The sequence below is a fragment of the Dipodomys spectabilis genome, unplaced genomic scaffold, assembly GCF_019054845.1.
Source record: "Dipodomys spectabilis isolate Male_0828 unplaced genomic scaffold, ASM1905484v1 ptg000054l, whole genome shotgun sequence".
NCBI lineage: Eukaryota > Metazoa > Chordata > Mammalia > Rodentia > Heteromyidae > Dipodomys > Dipodomys spectabilis.
Genome location: NW_024870731.1, coordinates 14,570,249 through 14,591,323, shown reverse-complemented (window position 1 = coordinate 14,591,323; position 21,075 = coordinate 14,570,249). Strand labels below are relative to the sequence as shown.

Genomic DNA, 21,075 nt, shown 5'->3' with positions numbered 1-21,075 from the left:
TATCCAAATTCTTCAAATAACATCTTACATAGCAACAGTTCAACAATCAAAACTCTGAAAATGATTCTTGATATAATGCTAATATTGAAATCTACAGCTCAGTTTTCCTAGGAGAACTATTAATGTCATCCTAGTAAGGCAGGAAGGAGTCAAGCTGTGTCATTTTGTCATCTTCTTGTGTCAGCTTACTTACTTTTAAATTGAAAGGGTTGCTCCATATAGCTTTGATTTTTATGGTTTTGCAGTCTTTGTGTGCCAGTTCAGCTTGAACTCAGGGTCTGGGCACTCTTTTAGATTTTTTTTTTTGCTCAAGGCTGTTGTTTACCACTTGATACACATCTCTGCTTTTGATTTTTTTTCTGATTATTTGGAGATAAGAGGCTCCAGGACTTTCCTGCCCAGGCTGACTTTGAACCCAGATCCTCATAACTCAGTCTCATGAGTAACTAGGATTACAGGCTTGTGCCACCAGCACCCAGGTCCTTTGCCTTTGTAAAGAGAACTGGAGCACTGATTCCTGGAATATTTATTAGTGTAGTTTAGTCTGACATTACCTCAGGATGAAGCATTTTTGTAAGATGTCATAGGAAATATGTTGTCTCTTTCTGTACATCACAATTGTCTCAGGTGTGAGTCCCAATGTCCTATACCTGAGGAAGTTAAGGTGATGTCTACAGTATTTTCTTATTTTAAAGATAGTATTTTTGTCTTTGAGATTATTATAATAAACAACATATACAAAGGTACTTCAAAAATGTGCTTTTGCCTAACATCTAGCTGATGCCTTGCTGATGTGATTGTAATGTCTTCCATTCCTTCAAGGTTAATTAGTTGGAATTTTTCCTTAGGGAAAGATCATAGCTTTCTACTATTTATTCATTTTATATCAGTTATTTAATCAATATGGCATATCCTTTCTTATTGTACTCTATGGTTAATAATTCTTTACCATCTGTGTTTTCTCTGTTTACAACCTTTCATAAATTGCTCTTTTCAGGTAACTTTGATAATTCAATCTGGAGAAGAAGCAAGAAAATCAAAACAAGCTATAAAGGCAAATAGTTGCGTGTTGCTCAGTGTCTTTCAAGGCTATAGATATTCTCACTTATAGGAATGTGCCTGAGGTACAATTTACTACAGTTCCTGTTTTTGTATCACTTCTACCCATGAATCAGAGATCATTACAGGGTTTGGAAAGAACTTTTCTGAGTCTAAGTGTGATGTCTTGCTCTCAGGATGAATCCTTGAGCTCAGTGAAACACTGCTCTCCTTCCAACCCTGCCTGACTCCAGACCCTCCCCCATACCCACGCCTTCCTTTGTATGCCCAGAAAACATTCAACCACACACAAAATTCCACCTTTAAGTTTCTAATGCATCAAAAACTCCTTTTCCAAAATATTTTTATTTTTGATATTAATTCTAAGGATAATGAGACTCTATTGTTCGCATACATCTTTATTGCACCCAGACTTTATTCTTTAGGTTCAACTCATCAGGACAGAAATATTATCATTTTGGCAGCAGAATGGTCTCTTGTGGGGGTTCTTGTCCCAAAGCCCACAAACAGTGAATCTGTTCCACTAAAATAAGGAGGAATTAAGGTGGCAGATTGTTAGGTTTGCTAACTAGCAGACCCAAAAATAAAGAGATGATTTTGTCTTCCAGTTGCTAAAACAGAAACTAAAGAGATGGCAGTACAGTCAGCCTCACTATTGCTGGCTTTGAAAATCAAACCATGAGTCCACATACAAAAGAAAAGAACAAAAATGATATTTAGAATATGGAAAGGGCAAGGAAATTGTGTCTCTTCTGTGGGAACACACTGGCTGTCATTTGACGCTTTCCTCCCAGTGGGACCCATTTCAGACTTCTGAATTTGAAAAAATTATGGTAATATATGCTTTTGATAATTTGTTAAACTAGCCATGGAAAACTAATATTGCTACTTGAAACATTTCTTTTTTTTCCTACCACTTTCCCAATAGAAGAAGAGCTATAGCATAGCAGTAATTCTTTTATTTGTGTGCATGTGTGTTTTAAAGATGACAATCTCTAAACAATCATGACATTGATGCTACAATTTAGAGGCACAGAAAGCTATAAGTAGGGGTAAGACCACCCAGACACCCACATGTGTAAACCAAATGAGTATCAAAAGCAATAATATAAAATTATTAATTAAATGAAATCATACCATATATCATATATATTAGATACAAAAAACAACAACAAAGAGATCATTCCTATATTCTCTAGCATAGCCAAAAGGATTAAAAAAACTTAATGCAGAATTAATGAATTTATATGTTCATCTTAAAAATTGCTCATATACTAGTATATGTCTCGGACAAGCAGAAAAGGTCAAAAGATATCTACATATGACCAGATAAGATGATGTTAAGTGAAATGAACCCCAAGACAGGGACATAAGTGTTTTTTTCTTGCTTGCTATTGTTTTTACTTATATTATGAGATGTTTTTGTTTCTTTTGTATGTTCTTCCCCCATGGTATAACCCCTGTTTCCACTGCATTTGATTCAAATGCCCTGCATCTTATATATACACTTCTAATTTGGGGAGGGGAAGGGAAAAAACAAAATGCTTATATAAGGATACAGGTTGACCCATTGTAACAATGAGATGTACAAGATACTATGTTGAAAACAAACTTTACAACTTGTGAGAGGGAGGGAGGGAGGAGGTGGGAAGGTGAGGGGGGGAAGGGATGGTAGAGGAAAAACAAAGGAGGAACTAACAATGCTCCATAGGAAATGAACTCATTACCTTACTCATTTAACTGTAACCCCTCTGTGTACTATTTTTACAATAAAAAGCATATTAAATCAAAACATTGCTCATATAAAGGCACCAAAAAGAGAATGGCAAGTCAAGTCAAAGATATAACAAACACAAACTATTTAAACATCTTCAGAGAAGAGATAGTTAATCCATTAGGAATATAGGAAGATTTTCAATTAAAGATTGTTTTATATGTTGCATGCAGAAAAATACTAGATCATAGCAAATAGTGCCTAAATAAAACTTTAGTTTTTTTGAGAACAATGTGCTGACTGACCTTTGTGATTACTGGTTACTATCACTTGTTCTTCAGACATTACTACTTTTCTAAACCCATCCTTTTTTGCTTTTTCTTTTTTATCTTTTTCTTTTTCTGTCTTTTCATACCTGTTCTGAATCTTGAGCTCAGAGCCTGAGCACTGTTAGCAAACAATTATTATTCTTTTTGCTTTTCTTATGAGGTGTAGCACTTCCCTCCTCCCCCATCCTTTTTTATGCCAGTATTCAGGACCTAGGTGCACCCTTATTATTTTGCTCAAGACTGGTGCTCTACCACTTGCCCTAGAGCTCCACTTCCAGCTTTTTGTTAGTTAGTTTGCCTTCAAACCTTGAGCCTCAAAACTCAGCTTCCTGAGAATATCTAGGATTATAGGAGTGAACCACTGGTGTCTTGTGAACTATCCCCTTTCAAGAAGCACTTTACAAATTTTTGGTATCTCAGGAGTTCCCAACATCACTCAGGCCCTCAGGGCCACCAGTAAGTAAAATAAGGCCCCAGGATCCCAAGTCCTGTACTAACTACTATCAGGTCATCTGATACTAAGGAGGCCACTCCTTGACTAGCACATGGGTCACTTAGGCCGTACAGACACACTGAGGACACAGGCAAACCATATCCCAGGATACAATGGGACAGCGAGATTTCATCATGGGATTTTGAATAGGCCACAGTATAAATCTTTGGGAATGTTTATTTCTACAATTTTTCACTTAATGTTTCTCAACTGGAGTTAACTAAGGGTAGTGGAAACCACGTACAGAAAAAGTGAATAAGGTATTAGAGGCTGATGGATTGAAATCCATTTTCCCTAAACTAACTATAGAGCCATTCATTGATGGTATGTCATCATAACTATAAGACAAACCACCACAAGATAAAGTACACAGAAAAGTAAAATATAGAAAACAGGCCTGGAACATTTGATTTTTTAAAATCACAATGTAACAGGATAGTTAATGAATGAAAATAAAAAATTAACAAAAGATATACTTGGGCTTTGTATAGTGACTCAGACCTAGTTACTTGGAGGCAGAGATCAGAATGACTGTGGTTTGAGGCGAAAAGTTAGCTGATCTTATTTCCTCCAATAAATTGAGCATGGTAGTACACATCTGTAGTCCCAGCTATGTGGGAGGTTGGCCATTGGAAAAAATACAAGACCCTATCTGAAAAGTAGCTAAAATTCTAAGGACTATGGGAGTGGCTCAAGTAGTAGATCATCTGCACAAGGGCCTGAGTTCAAATACCACTATTCCTACAAAAAATAAAACAACAGCCAGGACAAATGAACCATCTTAAAAAGGCTACTGTGGCCAAATATGGTGCAATGAGAACAAAAAATAATTATTCATTGAATAAAGTTAAAATTCAGGAGTTCCAAGAAATATAAATAAATGGAGAAAGAGAAAAAATACAACAAAGTGTCAATGATAGAGAATCGATGATGGATTTAGGTCCATCCCTAGATGTAAAAATCAGTGAAAGTTTGATAAGGGAAAAATTATCTGTGGCTCTCTACTTACTGATTTTCCAGGGAAAACAATAACATTATAGTGAGAAATCTATGAGAAACAAGCCTAAACTATAGTTACTGCATCTGAAGCAGATTAATAGCATATGTCTCCTGAGAAGATTCACAGAGAAGACACTGCATGATTTCTGGGACATCCTTGCCACAAATGAAAAGCAAAAATGAAAGTCAAGCTATAGAATAACTAGACTGTACTCCTTCAGGATATTAAACTGAGAAAACTTTCCAGATATAAAGAAATCCTTCTTCCCTCTCTCTCTCCCTCCCTCCCTCCCTCCATCCCTTCTTTCCTTCCACTTTTCCCTCTTTTCATCCTTTCTCTTCTTTCTCCTCTTCCTCTTCTTCCTCTGCTCTCTTCTTCCCTTCTCTTTCTCCTCCTCCTTCTTTGCCTCCTCTTCCTCTTCTTCTTCTTCCTCCTCCTTCTCCTCTCCTTCCTTCTCTTTCTCCTACAACATTGCAGAAAAAAATGCGTGAATAAAATCCAAGATATTTAACCATAACAAATGCATTTTAAACTAATAACTAATAATAAAAATGATCTAAGAGATTTTTCACTCTTTCTGTCAGCTTAGTGTTGTTCACCAATGTGCATTAATACACATCTTCTTTTAAAGTCCAATAGTAAAGAAACTGTTGAAATAATTTCCAGGATTTCTTCTTGACAAATTGTTACCATGGTCAGATCAATTTTGGCCATTGTCCGAGTAAATTCTTTTTTCACTTAACCTTAGTCTGGGTGTCCTGGCTTTTTTCCTAAGAGAGAAATTGATTCTAGCTTCTCTTAGCAATGATTTCATCTTTTTCTGTACTTTCATATACAGTTCTCTAGTTCATATAGAAATCTAACAATGTACTGGGTGCCAGTAGCTTAGCATATAATTGTAGCTACTCAGGAGGCTGACATCCTGATGATTCAGGTTTATAGCTGGCCTGGGCAGAAAGGTCCATGTGATTCGATAGTTTAAAAACTAAACAGTAAAAATGTAGACTGGAAATGTGGCTCAATGAAACAAGTAAAACAAATGAGTGTGCAGCCCTAAGTTCAAGAAGAAAAATGATAGAAAAGAAAGAGTGGGAGGAAGGAAAGAAAGATAGAAGGAAGGAAGGAACGAAGGAACAAAGGAAGGAAGGAAGGAAGGAAGGAAGGAAGGAAGGAAGGAAGGAAGGAAGAAAGGAACAGTAGACGTTATTTCTTCATGAAGCCTTCTTGAGTACAGCCCCTATCATACACTGTTATATAGGAAGAGCATATCACTAGAATATTACCCCTTTCTGTCTCCTCTCTTTTTTTTTCAATATTTGGCACAAGAAATGATGTTTGGTAATTATTTGTATGACAGAAATACAGCAGTTAATTTTTAAACAGTTTAAAATAAAAGAACTGACAATTAACCCTTTATAGTTTTTCATATTTCAGGCTAAAAGCCTACTTGTATATATGTGTGTGTGTGAGAGAGAGAGAGAGAGGGTTAAAGTCATTTTTCTATTGTAGCACTCTTTCTGGAAGAAAACCTCAGCAAGAAGTAATTATTGTACATACTGCATTGAAATAAGCAGTATTATTTACAAAGAACTCACAAATGTGAAGTATGGTTAAGGCTTAATTGTGATTTGCTCAAAACAATTAAAAAGCAAGAGTAGTCTCAGGAAGAAGGAAGGTCACTCACGGCATGAGTGGGTATTTACAGGTAGGAAGATATTTGAGATAATCTTTGGAGCATCACTTTTCTGCGACTTGAATACTTGATTTCTGTTAAGTTCCCTCTGTCATGACAACGCACTCTCTGAGCTGAATCCCAATGTATCTGTCCTTGCTCCTGCCTCTGGCATGTTTTTTAATCTTTAATGCATAGAATCTCTCAGTGTGCAGCCATTCCGTGATGGCTCCGTTGTTTCCTCACAGCCATTGCTAATGGAAGACAGCCCATGCTAAATGCGTTCCCATTTGTCTCCTGAAGGAATCTCCATATTGTGTTGTTTTCCCAAGAGAAACCATGAAAAAATTTAAAAATTCAGCTTCCCTCAATTATTTTAAGTCAAAATATTATGCGTCTTTATCAAGAAATAAGTCATCCAAATTGAAAATCTGTAATACACATCTTCCTTCCAGTACTGTCTTATTTCCATCAGGAGAAGAAATTAAATAGGCTGGGGTTGATTGCTCTTTATAAAGCTATCTACCCCTTCCTTCATGATTCATTATGCAGTAGTGTGTGGAAAAGTTCTGTTTCCCTCTTTTTATTTCTCCTCCCCCAGCCCAATGTCGGTACTGGGGCTTGAACTCAGTGCCTCTTGCTCTGACTTGACTTTTTAGCTCAAGGCTGGCATTCTGTCACTTGAACTATAGCTCTTTCCATGGTTTTGATAATTACTTGGGGATAAATGTCTTACATACTTTCCTACCCAGGCTGGCTTCGAATTGAGATTACCAGATCTCAGCTTCCTGAATAGCTAGGATGATAGGCAAGAGCCAACAGTGCTCAGCAATAAAGCTCTTCTAATATTTAAGTAAAACAAAGTTTTAATAGATCTTAGCGATCCTATCTTAAGATAGGCCAGCATTAGGCAAATATGAATAAATTCATATCAATAGGAATACAGTGGCTAATTACATTCAGGTCATTATGAGGTATTTTCCCAGATAGTTAGCAAGAATCCTGATGCCCATTTATACCTTGACTCTGTATTATTCTCTCAACCAGACAGACACATGGAATTGTCCTGTATTCCATACTGTGAGAATGGGTGTTAGGATGACTGTGATGTATCACTTATATTCATACTTCTATAGGCAGACATAATAGATGTCCAGTAAAATGCTTTTATTACTGTTTCAATTTTAATAAGAAATATTTTTATAGAGCTGCTTGTGTTTTTATTGCCTATGTTGATTGCAGGGAAGCATCATGAATAAAACCCTACATAATATTTGAACTACATTATTACTACCAAATATCACATATGCATTTCTTACATGAATAAGTACATTAAAACTAAAAGTACATTTGGAGGCTATGTAACGCGTATTTTCTATCAATGAAAAAACACATGTGAGTATCTCCTAAGAGAAGACCATGTGATAAACCTTGTAAGAGACAGGCCAAATTCTAATATGACCACCAAGGGTCCTGCCCCATTAGGCAAGTACCTCCTGCAATCCTTTCCCCTAAATGAGAGTAGAATATATGGATATAGTATGTCATTCCAGGGACTCGAAGTGCCATCATCTTATTATGAAGATGATTTTTAAGTTAATCAAATGTAATACATTGGATCGACAGATGAGGGATAGATGTATAGAGAGAGGAACAGAAAAGACAACGGATGTTTCTGTTGGCATAGAAACAGCATAAAGATGTTCAAAGCACGTTAAGAGGTCAGCTTACAGAGAAGCAAACAGATTGGACCTCTCCAGGCTGGCCCCTATGGAGCATTCAAAACAGCAGCAGCAGGACTAGTTTAGGAACATTTTATCTGAAACTCTAGAGATGAGATTAACATCTGTGGGCTTTATTATTGATTTAAATGTTCATTTGAACTTGTCTTTTATCATTGTCATCATCTGACTCATCCATAGCCAACAGATAAATTCTTACTTGTTCCTTTCTATAACTGTGTTTTCTTGACCTCTATACTCTTTCAAACAGTGATTTAGTTCATTCTTAATATTTCCCAGGTAGTCTCATCTGGCCTCTTTGTATTTACACCAAAGTTCCATCAGACCCAGGGAATAACTCTGGTATAGCAGTAATTGCATTACTTTGTGACTGATTGTTAACCTTATCTACCTCCCTCACATTACTATGGGATATTTGAGTTCTTAGGACAGTCATTTTTTTCTGTATATCCTGGTACTAGGGCTTGAATTCATGCCCTGAGCACTGATCTCAAGCTCTTTTGCTCAAGGTTGAGCAAAAGCTTGAGCCACAGCTCCACTTCTGGTTTTGTCTGTGCAGTTAATTGGCGATAAGAGTCTCACAGACTTTTCCTGCTCAGTCTGGCTTCAAACCATGACACTTAGACCTCCACTTCCTAAGTAGCTAGGATCCACAGGTATGATTGAAACAATCTTTCACCTCCAGGTATTTTGTCTCATGCATGTTATTGGACACATGTTAAGTGAGTAACACCTGCTTTTATGAATGGATTGGTGGTGATTCACAGGCCTAGGAACCTCAAATATCCATTTTTTAAACAATTGGAATCATTATAAAGTCGCCTAGTCAGCAGTTCCTTCCCTTGAGTTAAAGGCTCTGATGGTCTATGAAAATCTTTGAAGGGAGAGCCATGCAAGAGAGAAGAGACAAGAATAAGAACCACATGGAAGTGTCAATATATGTAAGGAAGGTCAACAGGATGTGTGTAGAATGATGAGACTAGAGGTGATTGCAGGTGTTACAGCAAAGCATTTGCTATCAATTTTCTTACTTTGCAGTATCTCTAGTATATAAATGTTGAGCAGAAAGTGCCACAAATGGTATATCGAAACTTCAGTAGATCACTCCATTGAACTGCAATCCTACTGCTAGAACAGCCTGTGTTGTGAAATATGGCAGTGCCTTCTGATCTCTTCTCCTTTGCTCTCCATTATGGAGTACATTTGCAGGATAATAGGATGTCGCTCTTTTAGTACCACATCTGTTCCCATTCCGTCGTCTTCACTTGAAATCATAATTTCCTCTTTGGGAATGCACAATTGGTGCCAAGTGGAGATGATTATGATGTAATAAACAGAACTGATGACTTCAGGTGGATAATAATAGTTAAGAAACTGAGGCTTTTGCTTCCAAGTATATTCCCTTGCTGATTAAAATGAGGAAAAATGGAAGCCAAAATATGTGGAATGCTGAACAGAGTGGCCTCAGAATTGAATAGCATCTCCATGGTTCAGCTCTGATCGGAAGTTGTCACAGCTGTTGTGGGCTGTTGTTTTTTTTTTATTATTATTATTGTCAGGTATGCATAATAGATATCCACACTTAGGCATATTTTAGGGTCCTTCTTTTATTTTTGTCGGTCGTGGGGCTTGAACTCCGGGCCTGGGCAATGTCCCTCAGCTCTTCAGCTCAAGGCTAGCGCTCTACCACTTGAGCCACAGCGCCACTTACAGCTTTTTCTCTTTATGTGGGCCGAGGAATCAAACCCAGTGCCTCATGCATATGAGGCAAGCACTCTACCACTGAGCTACCTTCCCAGCCCCTAAGGCCCTTCTAACCTCATTATTATATTATAAAAGGGGCAAAAAGTTTCTTTGAAGGCAAGTTAGATCAGTTTCTGTCTGAAGCACTTTTATCTTGTAAGGATGGGTATATCACTTAATCCTGTTGAGTTTCAAAATATTGTAAAGTAAACTTCATAGATAAATATCATCTTCTGCCAGGTGCTGGTGGCTTATACTTGTAATTTTAGCTACTCAGGAAGCTGAGATATGAGGATTTTGGTTCAAAGTTAGCCCAGGCAGGAAAGTCTGTACAATATATCTTCAATAAGCTACTCAGAAAAAGCCAGGAGTGGCCCAGTGGCTCAAGTGGTTGAGCGCTAGACTTGAGTACAAAGAGGCTCAGGGACTGTACCCAGGCCCTGAGCTCAAGCCCCAGGACTGGAAAACAATGATTTTCTATCAGGCTTCTAGTGGCATATACCTGTAATTGTAGTTTCTCAGAAGGCTTAAGTCCAGAGGATCCTACTTCAAAGCCCAGCTGGGCATAGAAGTCTTTGACACTTCATTTCCAAATCAACAGCACTTAATGGGCTTAGAAACATGGTTTGAGTGGTAAGGCACCAGCCAAGGAAGCCTAACAAACATGACTCTGAGATCCAACTTCAGTATTGAAAAACAAGAAGTACATACGGACATATTTTCAAAATGCCTACCAGCATGTCTGATCCATAAAGCATTCCATATTTAGCATTTATAATAATTTTTTCTGTGATAAGTTATCTCAATATTCATATGACCACTCTATGTCTGGATAGTGTTTGGTTATTACTTTGCCACTGAGTGTGGCAAGTCCCTGGGTTCTGGTCCCACATTTTACCACTGAGTACAGATTACCTAATTCTTTCATCTTCCTACCCTTTGAAACAATTATTAAGTACTTGCACAAAGGTGCTACAATTCTACAAGTCAGGTTATGAGTCCAATGCCTCTTGGTCAATGTAATTCCTTCCTTTGTTTTTTGCAATTTCCCCCAGTCTTTCCCTACACGCAAGTTACATAGTTCATTTTTTTTGCAGTGCATTTCCTCTCCTTTCCCTGGGCCACTCATTGCCTTCCCCCACAAACATGTTTCCTCCTCTTCCTGCTATTCACGCTGATAAACAGTACTTCAGAGGAGTTACACCCTCCTTCAGTTTGTGTGTAAATGCACTGAGACCTGTATATATTATCATGAATAGTTGTATTTTAGATCTAGCTTCCACATATGTGAGCCCTTTGTCTCTCAGATCTTCGCTTACTTCACTTAACATGATTTGTTCTAGGTGCATCTTCCATTGTCCTGCAAATGACATAATATTACTCTTTCTATCAAATGAGTAAAATTCCATTGTACCGCATTCTCTTGATCCACTCATCTTTAGTGCATGTAGGGTGACATGCCCTTTCAAAAAAAAATTCAAAGTTCATTTTACTCTTTCGGATGAGAGTTCATTTTGGTGAAAAGGGTCCAGGATGATTACAAATTTTGTCAGATTGAAGCATCTCTGAGGGCAGTCTTTTCAATATAGTTTTCTAAATGCATTTGAAACTGAAAAGGGCAAACAAGGAAGAGGAGACTTCTCAGGCTTCACCGGTTAGTCATGAAGGAGAACTAAAGAGAAGCTGACAGGGAAAGGAAAGGTACTACACACTAAAAAATGTGGAGCACCAGCCTGGCATGCATGAGGCCCTGAGTTCACTTCGCAAACCACAAAAGAAACTCCGTTTTCCAAACAAGATATAACCAGCACCCAGATCTGAAAGATCTATTTAAACCAGCTAGAGAAAATGACTTCATTTGTGATGCCCCTGACAACAAATTCCTAGTCCCGAAGAGACTATGAAGAGCAGGCAGGCACTGCAGAAGAAAGCATGCAAATGACAAAATATTACTCTACTAGATGATTGAATTCCATTGTACCACATTCTCTGGGTCCACTCATCCTTAGGGTAGCCTCTGCTCCTCCATCCACCTATCTCCAGCCTGAGTTTCTCCTGTTGTAGAGTGGATGACAGAGGAAGGTCCAAGGCCCAAGGCAGTCCTAGCAGGAAGCTACCAGCCTCCGTTCCAGATAAATGTTCAAGTCCACCTGGGTTCGGCAATTCTAGTCCCTGCTACCCAGCACCTGTGTGGCTGAGACTATGTCAAATTCCTATGCCAGGTCTCCATTGAATACCACAAAGTGGAGTTGCAGAGGGCTGAAGTAGAGTATCTGGGCTGTTTCCACAACTTGACCATTGTAAATATTGTGGTAATAAACCTGGATGAGCAAGAATCTTTATCCTGACTTGCAATGAAAGGATTGATCACATGATGGATTCATAATTTGATGGCTTATGTTGGGAAATGGTGCAAGGGATGCTATGGGGCCATGTCTTGAAGTCTTGTGTCTTGCTCTGGATCCTTCTATCCCCATTTCTCTGCTCGCCATTATGTGAACTTCTGAAATTCACCAGCGAAACACTAATATTTCTGAATCCACGAGCCAGAATCAATTTTATGTCCAATTATTATTCTTTCAGTTTTTCTGCACATAATGGAGAGAAAATAAATGCAACTGGCTTCTGTCCTACTAAATTTCTACAAAACAGTATATAAAAAAGAAGGAAAAGCTGATGGATCTCTTTTAAGCAAAATAATCTTTACAGTCTTGATTTAACATAAACTATATTTAATATTATGTTTCAAGAATGATAAAAGACAAAGAAGAAACGTAAGAACAAAAAAAGAAGAAGGAAAAAGAAAAAATAAAGACAAATTTATATAGATTCTTTATGCTTTAAAGGGTGTGTGTGTGTGTGTGTGTGTGTGTGTGTGTGTGTGTGTTTCATTTGTTGAGACAGGGTCTCCTTATATATCCCAGGCTGTTTTGGAGCTTGCCACAGGCTCTGAGTCCTGGGATTATAGCTCTGCTTCACAAAACCTAGTTCAAGTTTCTTATGATTATAAATAACCAAAATTGGTTAGCAAACTTATAAAAAGTATCCTACCACAGTAAAAAATGTCAAATGTAAATATTACTCCATCAACACTCCCACACTATTTCTGCATATTATTTTTTGCCTTTATGTTTAATTTTTGGAAAATGGAATAAAGATTTGTACTCTTGTGCCTGGCTTCTTTGGGTGAATATTATATTCTAGAGATCTGGCAATTTGTGACGAAAACTAAATGAATTTTTATCATCATGTCTTATGACTTAACTTCTCCAGAAGGAACATCTCATTAGACATTGTGGGGGATATTGTAATGGGGCATGGGCATTTGTCATCAGGAGTGAAGAACTTAAGTGCTCAGCTACTGAGAGTTCTATACACAGAAAGCCAGAACTAAAGCCCCGGTGAGCACTGCCTACCTGAGGGAAGCTAAACACCTCTTTACTGCAGTGGTCTGTACATGATGACTAACAGAGCCCTGACAACTAATCCCTCATCCTATCTCAGCATACCACTGAAGAGTCTGGGCTTCAGCAGTCCTGTGGTATCAGCTGGAGGGTATCAGCTACCATCTTACTCTATCCAGTCTTGCTATCCTTTCTTCCAAGAGAACGTTTAGTCAACTTCCTGCATGTGAATCTCATTCTTATACTTTGCCTCCTTCACAATCCAAATTGTGATAGTCACAATCAGGAAAACTGGGTTAGTGAGAGAAATTGTTTTGGCTGTCCAGCAATTTAATGATTTCATAACTTCTAGCTATCTGCATTAACTGGCCAACTAAGCCATCCCTTAATAAAAATCTTTTCCTGACTGATTGCAAATACTGATTAATAGAAACTCACTCTAAGCAAAGATAGAGGAGGCAGGAAACAATTGACAGTTCCCTTCCTGGAAGAAAAAGGAAATGTTTCCTATTTGAATTTTCAGATCTGCAGTGATATAAAAACTACAAACCAAATATATTTATAAGATGATTTCTATATTGCTTTGTATGTCCCTCTCCCACAGTATAACCCATACTTTCACTGTATTTGATGTTGGTATAATTTGTGGAGGGGAAGGGAAAAAAACAAATCATTTAACTAGGGATACAGGTGGACCCATTGCAACAATGAGATGCACAAGTTGTTATGTCGAAAAACGAACTTTACAACTTTGGTGGGGGGTGGGGGAGGGTCGGTGGGGGGAGGGGAGGAATATGGGAAAGGATGGGAAGGGGAAACAATGAGGAGGCAATAATGCTTGATAAGAAATGTACTCATTATCTTGCCCATGTAATTGTAACTCCTCGGTATGGTATTCTCAAAATAAAAAATATAAAAAACCCTACAAACCAGCTATTAATACTTTTAATACTACCCCTTCTACATACTGCATTTAAACCATGTGAGATATAATTTTAATATTTGACTTGCTATTTGCTATAACAAAGTAAGTGTACAAACACATTTATACAGTATCTAGAAAACCACAATTCAAAATGATCTTTATTATCTTTCAATAAAGATGTTTGCTATATTGTTAATTTCAGTCTTCTTGTAGGGTTAAAAGATTTGTTTATAGTTAAGAAGTATTTATACTTATTTAAACCAACTTCAAAGCATGAAAGTACCACTAAATAATGAAGTATGAATTGTTTTTGGTACAATCAAGTGAGCCAAATAAGATATAATTTCTTTGACAACAATTTCTTTATTTGAGTGAGTCATTATCTTTTAAACATAAGAAACACAAGTCAGACACTGGTGGCTCACCCTGTGGTCTTAGCTGCTAAGGAGACTGATATATAAAAATCCTGGTTCAAGACCATTTTAGGCAGAAAATATGAGGAAATCTAATCCCCAATTAGACAGCAAAAATATAGAAGTAGAGGTGCTCAAGTGGTAGACCACTAGCTTGGAGTTAAAGGACAAGCAAGATCAAGAAGCTCTGAATTCAAGCCCTAGTGCCTGCACAAAATGAAAAAACAGAGGGAAGGAAGAAAGGAAGGAAGGAAGGAAGGAAGGAAGAAGGAAGGAAGGAAGGAAGGAAGGAAGAAAGGAAGGAAGGAAGGAAAAAGACCCAAAGAATGGGAAAGTACTCAGAAGAGTTCCTGAAAGTCATTGGACATGTAAAGTAGAAATAAGATAAAAAATACTATGTACCCTGATTTGAGCTGTATGCACTGTATGTGTGCATTGAAATTTCATACTATATCCCACATATATGAAATACTAACTACCCTGAGCTGCTTATTGCATATTATATGTACATATGTAATTATCACACTGTATCCCCATACATGTGTGTGTATTTCTTCAGATAGAGACATATCTTTGCCTTTTGAAGCTACATTACCCTTGACCAGCACCACTCAGAACTCTTTAGGGTTTGAGTACTATATAAACTGAACTGATACAGTAGTCATTTATAAACTGAAATGATTGGCCCCTTCAAATATCAAATTATTAATAAGGGGAAATGTGCTATACCCACTCACATGGAGCCTAGTCTGTAATATTTCATGATAAAAGTGATTGTCTACACATATCTTGGAATTAAAAGCTTGGATATATAATTGCCAACCCAGCCTAGGATACGGCATTACAACAATAAGAAAATTAGGATTTACTACACTAATTGTGATCATACTTCCCCACAGACTGTTCTTTTGGAAAAGAGGATAATTTTCCACCATTTCTTATCAATAATAACATTATTTAAATAAATCTGGAAGTAGAGCAAACAAAACCAAATGGATCTTTACATGTTTGCCTGATATAAAAGGATTATGTATATAAGATAAATGCTAACCTGTGACAATACAGAAAAGTTAGCTCACAGTGTGTTCCAATTGGCCCATATAGCATGAGCAATGAGTTGAAAATCAAGTTAAATTTACCTTCAATCGTAAAATAGAATGGTTTCATTGGGTTTGTGGCAGATCCATCAGGAAGATGTTTGTAGTCTTTTGTTGCCTCCAGATAGTAAATAGTTTAGGATCTGAAGTATAAATGGTTTCCATTGGGATAGCACAGACACAAGACACAAGGGTCATTCAGTGCCCTCATGATTTTCTTGCTTGATTGTGTTATGATTCTTTTCTGAGCCTCTTGTCTGCCACAAAGCTTCAGGCCTTCAATAAATTTGAGATTTCAGCATCTGCCTCAAAGTGTGTGTCAATTTCTACTCAACTTAATTCAAGTCCATATCAAACTGGCATTTAAAAGTCTTTTGCCTACAGTCAGTAAAACGTTTTTAAAAGCTATTTTTATGGTAAACATTGTTTAAGAAATGGGCAGCCACATGCTATAATAATTTGATGCCGGGGCTGGGAAGGTGGCTCAATGGTAGAGTGCTTGCCTTGCATGCATGAGGCCCTGGGTTCGATTCCTCAGCACCACATAAGCAAAAAGAAAAAAGCTGGAAGTGGCACTGTGGCTCAAGTGGTAGAGCGCTAGCCTTGAGCTGAAGAGCTGACGGACAGTGCCCAGGCCCAGAGTTCAGGCCCCATGACCAGACCCAAAAACAAAACAATTTGATGCCAATTCTAGCTAAGAGACAAGGCTCATCTAGTTCCCCGATGGTCTCAAGTAAGCTGCGGTAGATCCATTCTGACCACTGAATGTGGCCATTTCCACTGAAACAGCTTTTTGTAATGAGTCCTCTTTTGGAACTTTCAGCAATTTTGTCAGTAGGACAGATAACTGTATGTTAAAGGCATAGTACAGACATTAATATAGTACTTACTGTATTTTCTCTCTCCACCACTGGCCTTCTTGGTTATCACAGTAAGAAACTAACCTACAGTCTTCTTTAAAGAACATTGAGATGGCTTCCAGCTATCTTTAGCTTTTGTGTTTAGGCTGTTCCATCAGTAAACCGAATGGATGATTACTTGTTTTGCCCAATTCAAAAGTTTGTGTGTATAACACAAATACCAGCCTACAATAATATTATGAGATAAGATAAATAATGATCCATAAATGCCTATAACAATATTATAGATAACACAGTGGTTATAGTTCACTTAATATATACATATTTCTTGTATAGATGTATATAAAGTACCTGTATGTTCATATATTATTCTATAATAAATGTACTAAGCACTAATTTTAATAAACTTTATAATAGACTAGAGATTGAAATTTCTCTATCCTCAGTAATAATTCCTTGCAAGGTAGACAGACATCAAACAGAGCCTGGTAAGCATTATTTCAAGACGCCCTTATAACTTTCCCCATTTAGTAAGGTAAGAGTTTCCCGACTGTCGTCGGGACATGAACACAAAACCATGTCATCTGATTTTAGCTCACTGGACAGAAGAAACTACTTAGGAAATCCAAAAAAGCTTTTACTCCTTAACTAAAGGAAAGCCTCTTTTCTGCTTGCTTTCGTCCCTGAATCTCCAAACTCATATGTGATTTAAAATTTGTCTTTTCTTAAAGCCATTTTGCTTCCTTTTACCTGCAGCTTAAGACTTTCCTAAATGGATTCCAAGTCCTTTGCCTCACACAACATTGGTTCCATTGTGTGGAAGATATGACACTTTGGGAAACAGGGTGTTAGCTTCTATCTACAAGATAGGCTGTTCCTGGCTTTCCATTAAAGGTAGAGCCTACCGAAGACCTGCAGGCCCCAGCTGAAAAGACTGCTAGCCAGCATAGTTAACGCATGCACAGCTGCAGGGAACTGAGTGATCCACAAATGCTTGTTTTAAAATTCTGCTGCCCTAACTTGAATATATTAAAGTTGCTGAATTCCCACCATCGATGATACTTAGGCTGGCATTTCTGTAAAGAGAAGAGATTATATTTTGCTTACAATGTGTCACTTCTACCTGACTGTAGATCATAAGAATTTAGAAGCTTAACCTCTTTAAGTTTGGCTTTCTTCCAGCATTTATAAAAACCCTTTCAGCAACCTGGATAAAAATAGCAGCAATGTAGCAATTAGAAGTACTCCCAAACATCTGAAGTCTGAAGTCCAAAGCAGGCTAATAAATGCTTTCTCTGATTTTAGTTACACATGGATTCAAAATTCACATTTAGGGTCTTGACAGATTTTAAAAATGGAAGATTCTTTGAATAAACAGACTTTTAAATTTAGCTTCATATACTCCCAACACAGTTCTCAAATATCAGCTGTCGGGGTCAGTGAAACTTAATGAAATGAAGCTATTCTCTTTCTGGATTCATTGGCACAAAAATAACTGAACATTTACTTCATTCTAATTTAAGAGACATTTCACAAGCAACTATTAGTCATTGGCGTTCTTAGAAGTTGGACATAAAGGTAACAATGGTACAGATCATACCCTTAACTATCTCTGTTCTAGAAGTGAGTTATAATCTCTTTTTTGTATAAATAAAACACGTTTTCAAATATTTATATAATATCACCACTTTTCTTCTCAATAAGTGAAACAGGTTTTGATGTCCAACTACCTTTCTGCAACTAGCTTTTTTGTGTGTGTGTGTAGCTGTTGGTTCTGGGCTTGAAACCAGACCCTTGGATTGCTGTGTGGCTTTTTCTTCACAAGTTTGGTGCTATATCACTTGAACCACACCTCCACTTGTTCAAATAGATTTGTGTGAGTTAACCATTTCTGTTGTACTCATTTTATTTCTTAATCCTTTGGTTTTGGGCTGTTGAGGGTCTTTCTTGAGGTAATAATGGAGAAGAGAACAAAGAAGCATATTCTCGGTCTCTTTCTTCCCTTTTCCACACTACTTGTCATTTCCCCTAATTCCAAAATGGACAAAATTTCTAGTCATAAAGGTTAAACATGGTTTGAAAATAGAAAGGTGACTGTTTGAAGCTTTTGGAAAAACCAATGCAAACAAAAGGAAGCATAAGTAAAGATTTATGGTGTTGATTTCTAAAAGAAAAAGTGAGGAAGCAAAATAAGAAAGAAAGAGGAAAGCCTACTCACCAAAGAAAGAAGGAAGCAGAATTGGGTAGGAAGATGCTGGAAATGCTGGAAAATCTTAGCCAGGCCAGCCAGGAGTTCTAGGATGGCTTGTAGAAGTGATTGACACCAGGTGAAAATGTGAAGTTCTTGAGCTGGACATAATTCAGAATTCAGAGCTGAAGTAGAATTGGAAGGCACAAAGTCTTCAATCTATGTAGTAGACACTCTTCTTAAAAGACTAAACATAGAGCTTCCCAATGATCCAGCAATACCACTCTTGAGCATTCATCCTAATGACACAATCCAGGCCACACTAAGATGGGTGACAATGTTGTCAGACAATTTGTACTCATATACTGTTTTATAGAATGGGAACTTATTTGTACAGCTATTTAAAGATAATTAAAAAAAAAAAAAATAAAATAAAAATTGAAAAAAAGGCCACACTAAAGCTAACAACACAGCCATGTTCATTGCAGCATTGTTTACTATGGATTCAACCCAAGTGCCAAGGATTCAACCCAAATGCCCTTCAGCAAATGAATGGATCAAGAAAATATGGTACGTATACACACAATGATATTCTATGCTTCCATCAGGAAGAATGACATTGCTCCATTAATAAGAAAATGGAAAGATGGAAATTTTATATTAACCCAAGTAAACCAGACCCAAAGAAACATAGGCTTCATGATTTCCCTCATTTGCAATAACTAGAATATGTCTATAAATCTACATGTAAACCCAATGGATTAAAAAGACAAAAAAATTACACTTGGGCATAATAAATTAAACAGGGTTCTAAACATCCACACAGTGAGACAAAAGGAGGATATTCTTGGGAGAGCAATCACAAGGGCTCAGTGGCTATGTGCAGAAGATCATATAAAATGATGCTTATTGAACCCCAAGAAATGGAAGACAGAGGTTTTTTATTTTACTTTTTGTGGATTTTCCCACTTTTGGCACTGTTTTTTTTTCTGTACTTTTTTTCTTGTATGTAAGATTATCTGATTTGGAGACGGGCAGGGGAAGCACAGAAATGGTGGGGTAAAGGGTGAAATGAGTCGGCAACTATAATCAAAGCCAGAATCAAGAGTGTTCCATGAACTGTATTAGGCAAAATAATAATAATCATAATAATAATTCCTTCTCACAATCCCTGCAGAAATGAATGGGGTGAGGTGGAATCACAATGTTGTTTTGATTGCAGTTGAGCCCACAGACTTATAGCCATCTAATCTTCGATAAGGGAGCCAAAAAAATAGAATGGAAAAAAAAACAGCCACTTCAGTAAATGGTGCTGGCAAAATTGGTTTATCACCTGTAGAAAACTAAAGCTAGGTCCCTGCACCAGAATCAACTCTAAATGGATCAAAGACCTTGGAGTCAAAGCAGACACCCTGAAAACATTACAGGGTAGAATAAGAGAAACCCTAGGTCTCCTTGGCACAGGACGAAATTTGCTTAATAGAGACCCAGAAACACAACAAATCAAAGAAAGGTTGGACCAATGGGATTGCATAAACCTGCAGAGTTTCTCCATGGCAAAGGACATAGCTAGTAAGATCAATAGAAAAAAACCTACGGATTGGGAGAAGATCTTCACTAGCCATACAACGGACAACGGTTTCATATGTAAAATATACCTGGAACTCAAAAAATTAAAACCAACAACAAATCCTCAAGGAAACAACTGCCTGATAAATAAGGGGGTTAAAGACTTAAAGAGAAACTTCTCTGCACATGAAGAAATTCTCAACCTCTCTAGCCATTAAAGAATCTGAGGAATCTTTAGCATTTGAGACTACTCAAAAACTATCCTGAACCTATCTTTTGAGGAATTTTTGGGTCATTTCAGACAATTACATAATAACTTAGTTTCAACTGGCACACTACTCTTACCCATAACTTCCAGTTAACAGCTTTCTCCTATTCAGATTTGAAGACTTAACTTAAATAGAATGTCCTAGCACAAGATACTTCAACCATAAACAGAATTAATTATGTGCCTGAATGGCATTTTGTACTGTATGTTTGTATGTCTCATTCATATTTGCATTCTGAGCTCTTAGGCCAAAACCAAGCATATAAGTGGCTAATTAATGTGTGTTGAACAAATGATCTAATCAGTTTTAATAAACATCTATTTATCCAGCATTCAGAAAGTTAGTACACATTTTGCAGGCAGTATAAGGGAAAATATACAGTTTCTACTAAGCAAAGTCTTTTAACATAATATTACAGCTACATATAAATATCTCCAAGAGGCAGATGGAAAACCCCCATACATAAATGAAGCCCAAAATATTAATATATTGTTCTCTATAAGTCTGTAGAAAATTATATTTTTCTCTTGGGATCTGGTTTCTACATGAGATGGGAGATCTATAAAAATATGTAAAAATGTTTTGACATGTAGATATT

The 21,075-nt window shown here is 37.2% G+C and overlaps 1 long non-coding RNA gene across 1 annotated transcript; it reads left to right on the top strand.

Moving 5' to 3' along the window:
* The first annotated feature begins 11,449 nt into the window (after positions 1-11,449).
* Positions 11,450-20,383, top strand: LOC122107869. The gene is made up of 3 exons (XR_006147432.1): positions 11,450-11,536; positions 12,677-12,679; positions 20,371-20,383. It is a non-coding gene; the product is annotated as an uncharacterized LOC122107869 (long non-coding RNA).
* The last annotated feature ends 692 nt before the right edge of the window (positions 20,384-21,075 follow it).